Below are 6,740 nucleotides of genomic sequence, written 5' to 3'. Positions count from 1 at the left end.
TATGGCCTCAGAAAACCCTGACGGTTACTATTGACAACTTGACATATCCTTCTGTGAAGTTGTTTGCCTTCCACAAGCAGCTATAGAGCTAAAAGTGGAATAAGTAGTCATCAGCTGATGAAATGCGGTTTCAAATTCAGTATTCTCTGTGTAAATGCCATCATGCAAAACAAAATATAATTACTAAAATGGGTGACCCCACCGAGGTTACAAATAATTTCTTTAGCCGTTCACATTTTGTTGATGTACTTGTTATTGTAGCCCTAACCTTGTGTGAATTAAAGACTCACGCTGCTGTTAAAGTGGAATAGCATCATCAATGTCATCAAGCTCGTTGGGAGAAAAACACACGTGCAAATCCACACACACACACACCACACCACACAACAGCACATGCCCCAACCAGTGAAACCTTACTAGATTTCATACTGGATTGAGCTGTGTCCTGGACTATATTCCTTAGCCTGGAGGTCTGGCTTTGACACACAAGGTACATTGTTTATTTTCTTCTGCTGCAAATTCCCTCACCACGCTTTGGAACCCAAACACTTACAAAGATATCCGGATGGATGCAAAGACAACTTAGTTACAATGTAACCAAATGCGTACAATGCTTGCATTACGTTGTGACATAAAAACTGGATTGTTGGTACACTTACACATCCCCACGAATGGCTATGAGTTGTGATCTAAATTCAATCAAACATCTCCAGCGGGTGTAGGAAGGTGTGTCTGAAGAACACACACCTGAGACAGTTGCGGCAGTTTCTCACGGGCAGTGAGCCAAAATAACAGGACCACAAATTTTATTGAGAAAATTATTTCATTGCGATGACTGACTGCCTCAAAAGGTTATACAATGAAATATTCAATGATTCTACTGCACCATAAAAATTGGCTGTTTGGTTTTCAGTCCAATTTATTTATATATATATATATATATATATATATATATATATATATATATATATATATATATATATTTATATTTATATTTATATTTATATTTATATTTATATTTATATTTATATTTATATTTATATTTATATTTATATTTATATTTATATTTATATTTATATTTATATTTATATATAAGTACTGTAAGTACTGTTCATATAGTGGCCTGGCCAGAGTAGACAGGGTCAGCATGATTGCAGTCTGTAGGACCGCACATCTCTTTTATTCATCCATGTCGTGGGCCGGGATCACGAGTGTGGGGAGGAAAGGAGAGGCTTGCATGGCTTTCATTCAACCCCCACGCTCTTGCCCTCTGCTTTTTTTTGCCGCTAGCAGGGGCTACCCCCTCCTCTTCTTCATATGCACACACATACACAAACTGACACACGTACTTCTACCTCATCCCCCAGGCCCCAGTCCTTGGTCCTCTAGCATGGGTCAGTGCTAAAGAGGAGACATGGCAAAGGACAGATAGACCCAAGGCTGCCTGGACCCCATCAGACCTGGCCAGAAACTATGGGAAGGAAGAAAGCCCTGAAAGACAGAGCACACAAGAGGTGCTTGTGTGTGTGTTTATTCTTTGTAGCCTTTATAGTTTACTGAGGTCATTTCTTGATTATTGATTTGAGAGAGGAGCACTGATAAGCATTGCTTTCGATTAAATGAATGAGTTGAACCATTCCTTGTCTTAAAATGTAGAGTCTAGTAACGGACATAAGCAATTACATCCACTTATACGGCAACACTGTGTGCTACTAGAGGTGTACTAATTAAAGGAAAGACACACATCCATATAACGCCTCTGGAGTGTGAAGATGAGCGCGTCATTGGGGGAGGCTCACATGCATTTCTGAGGACTGCCACTAATCCAGCATGAAATTCAATTTAAAACTTGGAGCGCGTCTCGTTCCTCTTCTTTGATACAGAGCCAGATACAAACAGCAAACGGGAATCCACAGCTACTGAGTGATTGAAACATTTTAGAGTCTCACAGGTTGTGAACACAAATAAATGAATAAATAAAAGATATAAACAAACCTGTACTAACTGCTCAGATTCCCAAATGACTATTTTCATGTGTTTAACCACAATTTGAAAAATGATCATCATTCCCATTAAAACATAAGCTAAATTAAGTAAGTACTGTTCATATTAAAAAAGCAAAATCCATGATGAAATACCCTGGAGAACAATCTTGGTTCTTTTTATACTTGGATCATCACTTAACAATAACAAGCCCACTGAAGCTCTTCTTTTCACGGTTGCCGAGGAATTACTTTGCAAGCTAAAATTGCTGTTTAAAATAAAAAACAATGGGTGAAAAATGACCTGTCAGTCAGCAGCCTCCGCCAACAATACTGCTGCTGCCCCCGCCACTTTTTATGTTCATGCACTAAGCAGGGCCCCCTTCTATCCCAGAGACCAGGGTGAAAGGCCAACGTGGACCTCTGGACATATTCTATGTTAATACCCTGGGCTATAATGTGTGCGTTTGTGTGTGTGCATGCGGTCTGTGTCTGTCTTAAGGGGCGGGGAGGTTCAATTCAAGAAAGAAGCCAAATGATGAGAGAGAAATGAGAAATAAAAAGGTTGCATTTAGGAAAGACTGGAAGGCACAGATCATGAGATCAGCATGCAGGTCATCTGTTTTGAAATCCATTTACACTATTCGGCCCTGGGTTGTCAATTCCATACGTCCCCACACCATAGCACCCCCCCCCCCCCTTCCTCCTCCATGCGCTCTCCCTTACAGTGTTTTCCTTCTCCACCGCAACCCTTTGTGGCTTTCCATAATTAAAGAAGGCATTTGACTGGGAGCTAAAAGAAAATGGCTGCCACATTTCATTGAAAAGGTTAGGGCAGTGTGATGGGCTGCAGAGGAGTTGTATCCCACAGTGCAGTTCCTGACCTTGTCATTATCTTCTCCGATGCTGCTCGCACCTTGTCATGGACAGCAGAGAAATGTATGGAAGTCAAATTTGAGGGGACATATGTCAAAATATGCATCTTTTCTTCCTTGTGCAGGATTGCAGGAACCTGGAGCTTATCCCATCTGACTTCAGGCGAAAGGCCGACAATGCCCCGGACTGGTCGCAGCCAATCACTCTCACTGAGTTCCCACTTAGAGTTCCCAAGATACCAAATGTTACATGAAAATGTTGGCTATTACTCTTACAGGAAGTAGACATGGAGGAAAAGGCTACTACTGACTTCTGAGAAGACGTTCCATAATATGTTGTGTTTGTTCAATTTTCTGTCATTTTAATAATTTGAGGTCAAGAGTCATTGGAGACCTTCATGCCAAACTCATCCAAAGATGCAATAGCAGAGTCATGTGGAGGTTTTTTTTTTTTAATTTTGTTTCTCTTTTGGGTGATCTTTAAACACACTAAAGACATAAGAAGACGTATCGTGCTTTTTTATCAAAAAACAATTTCCAGGGGTCATGTCATGCTTTTTGCCAAACTAGTACAAGGATCAAGATTAGAGCATGATGTTCCATTTGATCTTAAGTTAGATTTTTAGCTTGTGTGTAATTGTTTTGTCTGGTCATCCTCATTATTTCTCAAACGTGACTGTGTGAATGCATCGTAGCCCCAAACTGATCCACATGTAAAGAAGACTTGCAGGCAGATTGCTATGCTTCAAATTGAAAACAATTCTGAGCGAGCAAGTTGGAGTTTGCTTGTAGAGCTAACAGTTGTCGACATTGGCTATCCTATGTTTTTTGTAGAGATCTAATAAACAAGGCCATTCAGACCGCCATTCGTATTACACTGCATAATTTAGGGTACAATACATCATCAGTGCCAAAGACACCCTGACATGATAATATAATTATTCCTCACACATCTTGCCACCTTTAAAATAATTAAAGACATAATTGGTCTGGCGTAATTTATTTTTATTTTTTAACACACCAATTAATTTTCAAAGTTATTTTTGACTCTTTCAAAATACAAAGCATGCAATTGCACCTACAGATGGAAAATTGGCACACATATGTATTTGACTGGTGATAGTAAAACTGCTGTTGATAGTTTGACGATATTACACACCCTGTCATTTTTCATTTTGACAATGCGTAGTAAATACAGACATTTCAAATAATATTTATATTTCAGCCGTATACTGTCGTTCAGGCAGCATTACTCTTAAAGCACTGGATGAAATTGATCGCCCCCTCAATTTATTGCACAAGACAGCTTCAAGCACCTCTGTGAGTTATAGGTAAAGGTTGGCTGGTCATCTACAAGGCGTCGTCTTACCTGTGTGTACCTTTCTAAAGGCATGCTGTCAAAGAAGATGACATACATATTTAACATCCTTGCTGTAGTACTGTGTTAATAGCCACAATGTCAGAACACCAGAGAGGTTGCCTCCTCAGATCTTTCTTTCACTTGTCACTTGTCAGTGCAGAACGTTTTTACGTACCTTCCACCCACAATGAACTGTGAAATGATTGAATACCTACAGTATGTGCACACATCTTGCTCTTATATATTTATATAAATGGGCAATTTTACACTATACACTATCTCCTTAAAATTAAAATAATTATTAGTATATATTATTAATGGTATTAACCTAAAACTGTGGCTGATTAAAAATATATTTGGATCCAGATGATTTTATTTCATGCAACTACTTGACGAAATTAATTTACGTAAATTCAAAAAAATAAAATTAAATTTAAATCAGCATTTTTTTCCTGCCTGTGCCATTTCTGTTTCCACATAGTAAACAGTATTTAGCCTGTTGATTATAATTCATTCTTCATTCTTCCAAAACTGAACGAAATATATCACGACTACTTCTATTCCAACATGAAAATTTCATTTCATTTAAATCATGTTGACATTTTCCTGCATGTGTGAAAACGTTAACAAATTGGTTTTCTACTGTTCCTCATTTTCAATAGATGGAAAAAATAAAGATGATGTGTATTTGAATTGTATTCGTCCACTATCCTAACCATCTTGCTGCAAATGAAAATAAAAGGCTTTTCTCCTGCTTGCACCTTTCACTGCTCATAGAGATTGTGATGAATAATAGTCACATAGACGATAAGCAAACCGTCACCACTTTGCGTTGTTCCCTCTCATCACATGACCCACATGCTGGACAGAATGTCACAGCTAGTGTGGCTTCATTTGCATAAGACAATCACCCCTTTCGGACGCAGGGCACAAATGTTGTCTAGACGACATGCATCATTCGGGTGAGCCCCCAGACACACAAGTGCACACACGTACACACACATACAGGCCTGCGCACACCCACCCCCGCAGACACATGCATAAACACCTATATCTGTATCTCTGTGCATCTATTTGGTCGCACTGACACTCTGGTGTCACTTCAAACAGGCCAGACGGAGCCTCCAGCCAGGGTAAGATGATAAATCAGCTCCTGGTCTGCCACAGCTTCATATGCATGCTGTGTTATTATGGTGCAGTGTGGTGGACCAGACATGGGAAGTAGTCATAACTACATCACACAAATGCAAATCCACTCTGATGGAATGACAGCTAAGCTCAGCCAGTCATTTGAATATGTATATCACTTTCTAGTTTGGAGTTGATTTTATTATTAGTGTCTATGTGCCACAGAGGGTCAAAGGGACAACTCCTTTGATATGAGATACACTAGGTGTTGATGTGATGACAATGAGTGTTGGCAGTGCGTGCAATTATGCGAATACAATTCGGCGTGTGTGCAAATATGTTGCAGTATATGTGTGTGTGTATGAACAGGCCAGTGCCCCCTGATTGTTTGATGTGTGTATCGGTCCGGCTGTAATAAGTGTGGATGCACGAGGATGAGTCTCAGGAGAGCTGATTATGCCTGTTTGTCATCTGTGGTGTGGATGATCCTTTGACACCAGGTATGACTACAAAGCTGATCTCTTCTGATACGAGGAATGAAAACGATACGATAGGTGTGTGTCTGTGCTTGTGATGTATAGAGTATTATGTGTGAGGTGCTTTGCATATCAGAAGGAGATTCGCACAGAAAGACCCAGCATGGTGCAGCTGTCACTTAGTTGTCCATGTGTTCTATCGGTAGAGGCATTTGCATGAGTGGACTTGACTTCCTGTCCTGTTTTTCTTCTTTGTACAAGTGGCACCAAACATCTGTGTGCTGTCATCATAGCAACACTAATGGTGCAGGCTGTTGTCATTAGTGCAGCAGCAAAAGGGATGAGAGTGAGGCAGAGCCATGCCCTGTGGGGGAAATGGAGCAAAACAAGAGAGGACAAGAGCAGAGATGTAAAGATGACCAAAGAACATGCGGGTCACTTCACCGCTGTCCAAAAAGTTCTCATTTATCCATGGTTCAGCCACCCTCCCAGCCCAAAAAGCCGCCCAGGGGAAATCGTGAACATCTCCGCAGTCAGGACAGCTGGGGCAGTGGGGATTTTTAGAGAGCAGACAGAGGTTTTCCAGGCTGGGCCAAGGGTGTGTGCCATAACTAATCACGGTGGGTCGGGATTGACCACGCTAAAGCGACTAATCAACACCTTTCTCTTTGCACACAAAGTTAGCGTTCATCAACACGTTGCTTAATTGGAGTTTGTCTTCTGCTCCATTTAAACAAGTGAGTACAGATTGGGTAGAAAATGGATGGATGGATGATCTCTCTCTCTCTCTCTCTCTCTCTCTCTCTCTCTCTCTCTCTCTCTATGTACCGTATTTTCCATACTATAAGGTGCACCGGGTTATAAAGCGCACCTTCAATGAATGGCCCATTTTAAAACTTTGTTCATATATAAGGCGCAC

General features: G+C 40.5%; 1 long non-coding RNA gene across 1 annotated transcript; it reads left to right on the top strand.

The window, feature by feature from the left end:
• The first annotated feature begins 427 nt into the window (after window positions 1–427).
• On the top strand, window positions 428–4,354 carry LOC133152039 (uncharacterized). The gene is made up of 3 exons (XR_009714038.1): window positions 428–490; window positions 1,368–1,514; window positions 2,983–4,354. It is a non-coding gene; the product is annotated as an uncharacterized LOC133152039 (long non-coding RNA).
• Window positions 4,355–6,740: the final 2,386 nt, after the last annotated feature.

The sequence above is a fragment of the Syngnathus typhle genome, linkage group LG3, assembly GCF_033458585.1.
Source record: "Syngnathus typhle isolate RoL2023-S1 ecotype Sweden linkage group LG3, RoL_Styp_1.0, whole genome shotgun sequence".
In the NCBI taxonomy this organism is placed as follows: domain Eukaryota; kingdom Metazoa; phylum Chordata; class Actinopteri; order Syngnathiformes; family Syngnathidae; genus Syngnathus; species Syngnathus typhle.
This window is presented reverse-complemented; position numbering and strand designations above follow the sequence as displayed.